We start from the raw sequence: 11,207 nt of genomic DNA, 5'->3' as shown, positions 1-11,207 counted from the left end.
GTCGGAGCCACGTGGTTAGTGAGATGATTGCTAAAGCAGGGAAGCCATTCACAGAAGGTGCATTTGTCTAAAAGTGCATATTGCAGGCTGCAAATATAGTCTGTCCGGGAAAGAAAGGTCAGTTTAGCAACATCAGCCTTTCTGCCAACACCGCAGCAGATCGCATTTCTGACCTGTCAAGTGACATTTATGACCAACTGTGTGAGAAAGCCAAATGTTTCAGTGTATACTCAGTCGCTCTTGATGAGACCACAGACATCACCGACACTGCCCAGCTCCCAATGTATGTCCGTGGTGTTGATGACAGTTTTGAAGTGATGGAGGAGCTGCTCACAGTAATTCCAATGCATGGCCAGACCACCGCTCAGCAGATATTTACAAGCTGTGTGATGCCATTGAGAATGTTGGTTTGCCATGGAAGAGGTTTGTTGGAATAACAACAGATGGAGCGCCATCAATGACAGGCAGGAAACATGGACTGGTGGCACAAAACAAACTGGAAGAGGAAGGCGTGGAGGAGGCCATTGCTCTGCACTGCATCATCCATCAGCAGGTCCTTTGCAGCAAATGCCTGAAGTTTGACAATGTGATGTCTATTGTTGTGAAATGCATCAACCAAATCAGATCCAGGGGCTTAAAGCACCGAAGGTTCTGTGCTTTTTTAGAGGAAATGGAGTCAGAATATGGGGATGTGCTCGACTTCACTGAGGTACGTTGGCTCAGCAGGGGAAATGTATTAAAGAGACTTTTTGAGTTGAGAGCAGAAGTGAAGCCTTCATGGAGAAGGATGGAGTTAGTGTTCCTGTGCTAACTGATCCCAAATGGCTCATGGACTTAGCTTTTCTTGTTGATATGACACATGAGCTTAATGTACTGAACAAGACGTTACAAAGCCAGGGGCAACTTGTCAGTGCTGCCTATGACAACGTGACAGCATTCTCCACAAAACTGGCGCTCTGGAAAGCTCAGCTCTCTCAGACAAACCTTTGCCATTTCCCAGCATGCAAGGCACTCGTGGATGCAGGCACACCATTCAGTGCTGACGAGTATGTTGATGTCATTTTGAGGCTACAGGAGGAATTTGATCACAGATTTGCTGACTTCAAGACACACAGAGCCACCTTTCACATTTTTGCAGACCCCTTCTCCTTTGATGTGCAAGATGCCCCTTCTGTGCTTCAAATGGAGCTCATTGAGCTGCAGTGCAACTCTGAACTCAAAGCAAAGTTCAGGGAGGTGAGTGGAAAAGCAGACAAGCTTGGACAATTTTTGAGAGACTTGAGCCCTAGTTTCCCTCGGCTTTCCCGAATGTTCAAGCGGACCATGTGCCTTTTTGGTAGCACATACTTGTGCCAAAAGCTCTTCTCCACTTTGAACTTCAATAAGTCCAAGTACAGGTCCAGACTTACGGATGATCATCTTCAAGACATACTGAGGGTCGCAACTGCTTCCTCCCTCAGGCCAAATCTGGCTCGGCTATGCGAGAGGAAACGCTGCCAGGTCTCTAGCAGCAAGGAGTAGGCAAGAGAAGCCATGTTCAGAAGAACAGTTCATTTTCTACAGTGTTCCATTCATGTTCAGAAGAAGGTTATAGAACTGTTAATACAGACATTTCAATCTAAATACAGCAGATATAGAAGACTGAAAGATACACACAAGTTCACTGACTAAAAATATCTTATTATTATTTTATTTATGTATTACAGATTGATTTATTTTCTTATTAATTCTTAATTTGTTTATTCATTTTTCATATTTTGTGTTAAAAAATAAAAATAAAGAGATTTGAGAAGATTGGAATTTTTTAACCATGCCTTTCTTGTAGAAAACCTAATGCGGCCCAGCCTCACCCAGACTCTGCCTGCAGCGGCCCCCAGCTAAATTGAGTTTGAGACCCCTGTCCTACACCATAAATCAGTAAGAGAGGGTACGACCTCTCTCATGGCCCCAAGTGCTGTGTGCATGCCAGAGCACTCTGGAAGGCACACAGAGTCTTTACAGACTACTCAGGATCAAACCTCTATCATCATGCAATCGATTATACAACTCTAAGCATATATGAGTAAATATTTCTAAGCATAAATGACAATCAACAATATAAACCTTACAGCTGGTTTTAATAACAGAATTCATTTGTTTCTCAAACGAGAAAGAGCTATCGAGAAACACTCCTAAATCTTTAGTTCTGAACTTTTCCAGTGGGCCAAGGTCAACATTATCTGCTAATGCTAAATAGGCTGCCGTTATTAACTAATGCTAATTTGACATGAATTAGCATTATGCACTAATGCTAACACTTACTTTTTTTAAAAATGTGAGTAGCTAATGCTAACACTATTTCCCTTAACTTTATAACAATGTGAACGGCTAATGCTAACACTCTTTTTCCTAGCATTATAACATCTGAGCTGCTAATGCTAAGTAGGCTGCCATTAGCACCTACGTCTAATTTAAGGCAAATACGCATTAGAACCTAATGCTCATATCGTTTTCCTTTGCTTTATAACAATGTGAGCAGCTACTGCTAAATAGCATTAGCTAATAACAGCAGTCTAATTTAATGCAAGTTAGCCTCATTTGCATTACAACGATGTGAGGAGTTAACGCTAAGTATGCTGCCATTAGTGGCTAATTCTAATTAGGGGTGAATAAATATTACCAGCTAATGCTAATATCGTATTCTCTTCCCTTTTAACAATGTGAGCAACTAGTGCTAGGTAGGCTGATGCTAGCAGCTAATGCTAAAGCTAATTTAATGTGAATTAGCATCACATTAGTGAGGAGTTAATGCTAAGTAGACTGCCATTAGCCGGTAATGCTAATTTTAGGTGAATAGGAATTGGCAGATAATGCTAATACCATATTTTCTTGCTTTATAACAATGTGACCAGCTAATGCTATGTAGGTTGCCGTTATTAGCTAATACTAATTTGAGGTGAATTAGCATTATCCCCTTATGCTAACAATGTTTTTTCTTACTTTTTAACAATACAAGTAGCTAATGTGAACACTTTTTTTTTTTATTGAATTCTAATTTTTCCCTTGCGATGTGAAGAGTTAATGCTAAATAGGATGCCATTAGTGGCTAATTCTAATTTTAGATGAGAAAGCATTAGAAGCTAATGCTAATACCATATTTTCTTGCTTTATATCAATATTAGTAGGTAATGCTAAGTACGTAGCCATTATTAGCTAATGCTAATTTAGGTGAATTAGCATTATCCACTAATGCTAACACTGTTTTTGCCAACTCTTTTCCCTTGCATTATAACAATATGAGCAGCTAATGCTAAGAAGGCTGCCATTATTAGGTAATGCTAATTATTATGTGTGTTAGCATTATCCGCTGCTGCTAGCAATGTTTTATCTTACCTTTTAACAATATCAGCAGCTAATGCTAACACTACTTTAATTTCAGTTAAACCTACTTAGCATTAATTAACTTCATTTAGCATTAAGAAGTTTTTGCTATAGGCTACCATTAGTGGCTAATGCTAATTTTAGGTAAATAGAAATTGGCAGCTAATGCTAATACCATATTTTCTTGCCTTATAACAATGTGACCAGCTAATGCTAAGCAGGTGCCATTATTAGCTAATACTAATTTGAGATGAATTAGCATTATCCGCTTATGCTAACAATGTTTTTTCTTACTTTTTAACAATACGCCATTAGTGGCTAATTCTAATTTTAGATGAAAAAGGATTAACAGCTAATGCTCATACTGTTTGCTTTGTAAGAATGACAGCAGCTAATGATATGAAGTCTACCGTTATTAACTAATGCTAATTTGATGAGAATTAGCATTATCCGATAATGGTAACTCTTTTCCCCTGCATTATAACAATGTCAGGAGTTAATGCTAAGTAGACTGCCATTAGGGGCTAACTCTAATTAGGGGTGAATAATTATTAGCAGCTAATACTAATACCGTTTTCTCTTTCTCCTTATAACAACTTGAGCAGCTAATGCTAATTTGATGCGAATTAGCATTATATTAGTGAGCAGTTAATGCTAAGTAGGCTGGCATTATTAACTAATACTACGTTGACGTGAATTAGCATTATGCGCTACTGCTAATACTGTTTTCTCTTACTTATTAAAAATGATAGTAGCTAATACTAATACTCTTTTCCGTTGGGTAACAACAAAGTGAGGAATTAATGCTAAGTTGGCTGCTTTTAGCGGCTTATTCTAATTAGGGGTGAATAATTATTAGCAGCAAATGCTAATACCGTTTTCTCTTTCCTTATAACAATATGAGCAGTTAATGCTAATTTGATGTAAATTAGCATTATATTAGTGAGGAGTCAATGCTAAGTAGGCTGCCATTAGCAGCTAAAGGTAATTTGAGGTGAATAAGCACTAGTAGCTAATGCCAATACCCTTTTCTCTTGTGTTATAATGATGTGAAACGTTAATATTGTTCTCAAACAACAGAATGAGAATGAAATATTGATTCTAACAGGGCCCATAAACAGCATTAGCTTAGCAGCATTAGCTTATCAGAGTCTCCATCATGGTCACACAAATCCTTAGCGGAGCAAAGTGGCCTACTTAGCAATAGCTGCTGTAGAAAGCAAAGGGAAAACAGTATTAGCATTAGCTGCTAAATGTGCACTTGAGAACAAATCTATTGTGAATTCAGCCGTGAATGTAGTGTTTCCAGTAAGCTTCCATTTCCAAATGTTAGCTGCTCCTGTCTGCCTCTTTGTCACACACACAGACTGAAATGATTCACAGCCTTGTTTCATCCTTCTGTCAGTGTCACTGACTGTCACTGTGACTGTGGACATACAGCATGGGAAACACACACATGGCTGATACTTGTATCTAAAGTTACAAAATGTTGTCTCTGTCCAAATATTACCTAACTGTAAGTCTACTTTTAATGAAACTCTCAACATGACTTATCAGTTATCATTAATGTTCCTGCAAACAGACTCCTTGAAGACCCCCTACATAAATATCCATGTACTATCCAGCTAGACTAGTGTGTCTGTCCCTGAAAATATTCCTGCATGTGTGATTGTTCATGTCTCATCTGCAGGAAACAAACAGGAAGTGAGTGAAAGACACAGGAAATGATTCCAGCTCTTCCTCCTATATCAGACATTCTCTCCATACCTGAGAGTGTCCAGTCGCCAGCCTGGATCCTTCAGTCCAGCCGACAGAAGCTTCATTCCTGAGGCACCTGGATGATTGTAGCTCAGGTCCAGCTCTCTCAGATGGGAGGGGTTGGAGGTCAGAGCTGAGGCCAGAGAAGTACAGCCTTCCTCTGTGATCAGACAGCCTGACAGACTGCAGACACACAAAACAACAATCCATCTGTTATCCATCTCTATAGCAGCATAACTAAGTGATGGTTCAGGGTCACCTGATCCAGCTCTAACTATAAGTTTTATCAAAAAGGAAAGTTTGAAGCTGATCGTCAAAGTAGAGAGGGTGTCTGTCTCCTGAACTCAAACTGGGAGCTGCTTCCACACCCAGTCCAACATAGCCAGGCTTTCTTTGCTGCTTTGACAAAACCTCAAATCCCAGTCAGAGATGGTGAGCATCATCACAGTGATGATCATTTCTCTGTTAACCCAGGCTTTCTGCTTCAGGATCTGTGCACGCTCACAGAACAAGGAGACCTTTAAACATCATTTCACTAAATGGATGGACTGAGCTCAGCCTACAGATGAACTGGATAAATAAAGATTTGACCTCAGTGTGCTCAGTGTTCCTGTCTATTCCTAACATATTCCTAACATGATAGCTGCACTTTAGAGCTCTAAAACTGGAACTGACACATATTTAAACTCCACATGTTACTCAGTACATTCAGTTCTGACACTCGCCCACAGTCCAACAAAGGAAACATGGAGATCACATCAGTTTGTCACCAAAGTCTAATTATTCCAGAGGGCAGTGTTGATACAACTAAAGTTATTTTTAAGCAAAGTTGAGTTTTTTATTGTCGCAGTACTTCATGTCTGAAGTATCACTTAAATGCATTACACGCTGTTGATGGCAGCAAACAAACCACCCAAACAAACAGAGGTGGGAGGCTTGGGCAGACTACGTAGGATCAGCTTGTGGGAGGAGTCAGGATAAAACCAAAGAAAGACAAGCTAACAAACACCACAGTGAAGTGAGTAGCTACAAACTGCAGGCCGATTAGTGTTGTTGAAGAAGTCGGTCTGAGGAACGTTCTTAGGATCAACAAATGACGGCATGTATGAGCCTCCCTCAAGACGCACCATCACAAGAAGAACACATGAGCTGTAGAAAAAGGAGAGACTATGAAAGCCACGGCGTTACAACGTGCACCAGCTGTTGGTCTCTCTGGAGACTACTGGGCGTGGCTGGGTAACCATGGTTACTTGGAAGTTACAGTACATGATATTAATGAAGAGTGGGAGCTGCGTTCTATAGCAAACAATTTGTTATGAGGTAATCAGCTGATCTTAGTTTAACCGGAAGCCCTTCACAATAATTGCAATGCCTTTATTTTGTACAACTACCATCAGTTCGTCTGTACTGATGGTAACTTAAAGTCACACTAATGTCGTTTAGTTTCTATAGTTTATGTAGTGGAAGTATACTACAGTACCCTGATCACTGATAGGACAGATTTATGTAGATATACACCTTTCTGTTTAACATTACTGCATTATAGTACTGTGATCTTTGTCCTTATATATGGCTATATTAGCTATACTGATGTACGTACATATAACTGGATATGTAACTTATCTATTCATCTTATTTGTCATGTATTTGTATTGTGTACTTCCTTTTTGTAAGAAACCACACACATGATCACAGCCGCAAGAATCAATCAGTGAAAGAATAAAGTGTCTCAAACCAAACCTTAAGCTCTTTATTCCACATGCTGGGATCATTTGGCCTTCAGTGGTGTTCTGGCTGACACACCGGAGTGACCAGAGTGCTAAAGAGTGAATCGGACACACCAGTGTCATCTCTGATATCTCCACTACATTTAATCGTCCTTCAGCTTGTGGCTGCCGTTAGCTGGTCTGCTAGTTAGCTGATTTGCTATTTAGCCGGTGTGCTAGTTAGCTGGTGTGCTAGTTAGCCGGTTCGCTAGTCAGCTGGTGTGCTGACCAGCGAACCAGTAGGTTACAAGATGAGCTTGTCTGTCTGATGAGCCAGCTCTCTCTGTCTTGGTCATTTTGTCCTTGGGCAAAACCTAACCTACCACTACAACTGTAGCTTACCTCCACCAGTGTGTGAATGTGAGAGTGAATGAATACAGGGAGTGCAGAATTATTAGGCAAATGAGTATTTTGTCCACATCATCCTCTTCATGCATGTTGTCTTACTCCAAGCTGTATAGGCTCGAAAGCCTACTACCAATTAAGCATATTAGGTGATGTGCATCTCTGTAATGAGAAGGGGTGTGGTCTAATGACATCAACACCCTATATCAGGTGTGCATAATTATTAGGTAACGTCCTTTCCTTTGGCAAAATGGGTCAAAAGAAGGACTTGACAGGCTCAGAAAAGTCAAAAACAGTGAGATATCTTGCAGAGGGATGCAGCAGTCTCAAAATTGCAAAACTTCTGAAGCGTGATCATCGAACAATCAAGCGTTTCATTCAAAATAGTCAACAGGGTCGCAAGAAGCGTGTGGAAAAACCAAGGCACAAAATAACTGCCCATGAACTGAGAAAAGTCAAGCGTGCAGCTGCCAAGATGCCACTTGCCACCAGTTTGGCCATATTTCAGAGCTGCAACATCACTGGAGTGCCCAAAAGCACAAGGTGTGCAATACTCAGAGACATGGCCAAGGTAAGAAAGGCTGAAAGACGACCACCACTGAACAAGACACACAAGCTGAAACGTCAAGACTGGGCCAAGAAATATCTCAAGACTGGTTTTTCTAAGGTTTTATGGACTGATGAAATGAGAGTGAGTCTTGATGGGCCAGATGGATGGGCCCGTGGCTGGATTGGTAAAGGGCAGAGAGCTCCAGTCCCACTCAGACGCCAGCAAGGTGGAGGTGGAGTACTGGTTTGGGCTGGTATCATCAAAGATGAGCTTGTGGGGCCTTTTCGGGTTGAGGATGGAGTCAAGCTCAACTCCCAGTCCTACTGCCAGTTTCTGGAAGACACCTTCTTCAAGCAGTGGTACAGGAAGAAGTCTGCATCATTCAAGAAAAACATGATTTTCATGCAGGACAATGCTCCATCACACGCGTCCAAGTACTCCACAGCGTGGCTGGCAAGAAAGGGTATAAAAGAAGAAAAACTAATGACATGGCCTCCTTGTTCACCTGATCTGAACCCCATTGAGAACCTGTGGTCCATCATCAAATGTGAGATTTACAAGGAGGGAAAACAGTACACCTCTCTGAACAGTGTCTGGGAGGCTGTGGTTGCTGCTGCACGCAATGTTGATGGTGAACAGATCAAAACACTGACAGAATCCATGGATGGCAGGCTTTTGAGTGTCCTTGCAAAGAAAGGTGGCTATATTGGTCGCTGATTTGTTTTTGTTTTGTTTTTGAATGTCAGAAATGTATATTTGTGAATGTGGAGATGTTATATTGGTTTCACTGGTAAAAATAAATAAATGAAATGGGTATATATTTGTTTTTTGTTAAGTTGCCTAATAATTCTGCACAGTAATAGTCACCTGCACACACAGATATCCCCCTAAAATAGCTAAAACTAAAAACAAACTAAAAACTACTTCCAAAAACATTCAGCTTTGATATTAATGAGTTTTTTGGGTTCATTGAGAACATGGTTGTTGTTCAATAATAAAATTATTCCTCAAAAATACAACTTGCCTAATAATTCTGCACTCCCTGTAGTGGGATTGTAAAGGGTCTTTGAGGGTCTCGAAAAGCGCTATATAAATGCAATCCATTATTATTATTAAGAGCATCTTTAGGCCTGACTGTGCTCATCCTTCCTCCAACCTCTCCTTACCAAAGATAACAACTACATCAGTATTAGCTCAATAACAATTTCTGCAATTCAATTGTGGACATTCATTTTTAAACCTTGTGTAAAACGATAAAACCTCAAAGTCTGAGCATTATTCTTTGTGCAAACAGCTCTTGCAGGTTCCCCCGGACTTAGGTTATTTTTATTATTTAATTACTTTCCTTTAAGCAGCTGTTCAGGCTACTAAACTCATCCCAGAAATAACAAGTGACACCATTAATAGTAGAGGTGGGAATCACCATACAACTCGCGATACGATATTATCACAATACTTAACGCACGATACGATATTATTGCGATTTTTTAAAATATTTTGCGATATTTAAATTCTCCACATAAAGGTAAACTTTATCAATATTCATTTTATCTAATATCAAAGTCTCACACTCAGTCTTTCTCTCATTTCAGTCAGTTTTATTGTTTACAAACTGAACGGTTTGTATTACAGTCTAGTCCAACTTAACTGAATGCAACCATCTGGTACAATTACAGCTATTCTGAACTATGCAATTTATGAAAACTATGCAGCCCATTCAGCAACTGAAGAATTTGAAAGTAAATTTTAAAAAAAATATAATTTTACATTAAATAAAAAAGTTTTAAACTTAATTAAAATTAAACATGTCTTAAATTAAAATAAGTAAACTGTCATGTTTATTGCTGCCAAAAAAAAAGTTAAACACATTTGGACAGTGAAGGAATGTCAGGATTGTTGCTCAGAAAAAGGATCAACATGCTCTGAAGTCAACATGCTCTGACTCCAGAGCATGTTGACTTCAGAGAAAAAATTGTTTGTAACAAAATATCGATTTCTGCTGTCCCTGTATCGATACATTATTAGCAAACAAAATATCACGATACTACACAGTATCGATTTTTTCCCCCACCCCTAATTAATAGTGGAGCTAACTTTAACAGGTGAAACTGATTTGACCTATAAGGCTACTGCAGTTACTTCTTATCAGGTTTAGTAGGGAAGACATCTGGATGAGGTAGTTAGTAGTATGTAGTTAGTACCGGGCGACTCCCCTCCCCCACATCGGCACCAGAACCCTGTATTATCTACAGGGTAAGACTGCCTGTTTTATCAAACTATGGCCATTACTACTGTGATCATTTGCAGCCCAGTGTGCTGCTCTCTCTGCTGGGATGAACCACTGGAGCTCACCCAGTCATCCCTTTCTTTCTCTCAAGAAGAAGTGAAATAAATATATTTATTATGTTACGAGTCTAATATTCTTTAAATCAAACTGTAATGAATAAATCAAGCAAGAAGATTTGGTGGCTCCACGTGTTGTAGAAGAAAAGATAAACATCTCATTTTGAGAAATCAGCCTTTAAAATTAAGTACTGTGAATAAAAAACAAACAGCGAGCCAATCAGCAGTCGCCAATATCCTCCTAATTTCATTCACAAAGAAATCAAATATATATATTATGGGCCCAAAGGAGCCTAAATCTTTAAATTAGGCAGTGCATGAAGTATTTTTTTAAATAAACAGAGACATGACTATAACAACTTTTAGTAATTCAGAGTCCAATTATCCACTCAAATGTGAATAAAAGTTCACTTGACAGCTGTAAAAGTTACCTGTTTATACAATAATATAAATCACATTTCAAATGATCATCTGTGGAAAAGTTTGAATCCTGACCTGAGAGTTTCCACTGCACACTGTGAACTCTTTAGTCCAGCGGACAGAAGCTTCACTCCTGAATCCTGCAGGTCAGAGTTACTCAGGTCCAGCTCTCTCAGACTGGAGGACTGGGAGCTGAGGACTGAGGACAGAGCTTCACAGCTTCTCTCTGACAGGTTACAGCCACTCAGTCTGAAAAATAAAAGACAATCTATAAAACAAGTACTCATGTAGAGTTTGTTAATACATTTGGAAACATTAAATGTTGACTTTCTATTTTTTAAAGGAAACATAAACATACTAAGATACAACATCATATGTATGAACTTTAATTAATAATTCTAAAAACTAAATGTTTTCTGATCTGACCTCAGAGTATTCAGTTTACAGTTTAAACGTTGTAGTCCAGCAGACAGAAGCTTCACTCCTGAATCCTGCAGCTTTCTGATACTCAGGTCCAGCTCTGTCAGACTAGAGGACTGTGAGCTGAGAACTGAGGACAGAGCTTCACAGTTTTCCTCTGAGAGTTCACATATGTTAAGTCTGAAGATAAAAACATGAATAAAGATTGTTGTTAAAGTGTAATCAAGGTGCAATAGCTTATTGTC

General features: G+C 39.4%; 1 long non-coding RNA gene across 1 annotated transcript; it reads right to left on the bottom strand.

Annotated features, from left to right (window-relative positions):
- Nucleotides 1-4,318: 4,318 nt before the first annotated feature.
- On the bottom strand, nucleotides 4,319-11,121 carry LOC143415983 (uncharacterized). Its single transcript, XR_013096409.1, has 3 exons — nucleotides 10,969-11,121; nucleotides 10,618-10,791; nucleotides 4,319-5,301 (listed from the first exon to the last, which is right to left on the bottom strand). It is a non-coding gene; the product is annotated as an uncharacterized LOC143415983 (long non-coding RNA).
- Nucleotides 11,122-11,207: the final 86 nt, after the last annotated feature.

The sequence above is a fragment of the Maylandia zebra genome, unplaced genomic scaffold (assembly GCF_041146795.1).
Source record: "Maylandia zebra isolate NMK-2024a unplaced genomic scaffold, Mzebra_GT3a scaffold11, whole genome shotgun sequence".
Taxonomy (NCBI): Eukaryota; Metazoa; Chordata; class Actinopteri; order Cichliformes; family Cichlidae; genus Maylandia; species Maylandia zebra.
This window is presented reverse-complemented; position numbering and strand designations above follow the sequence as displayed.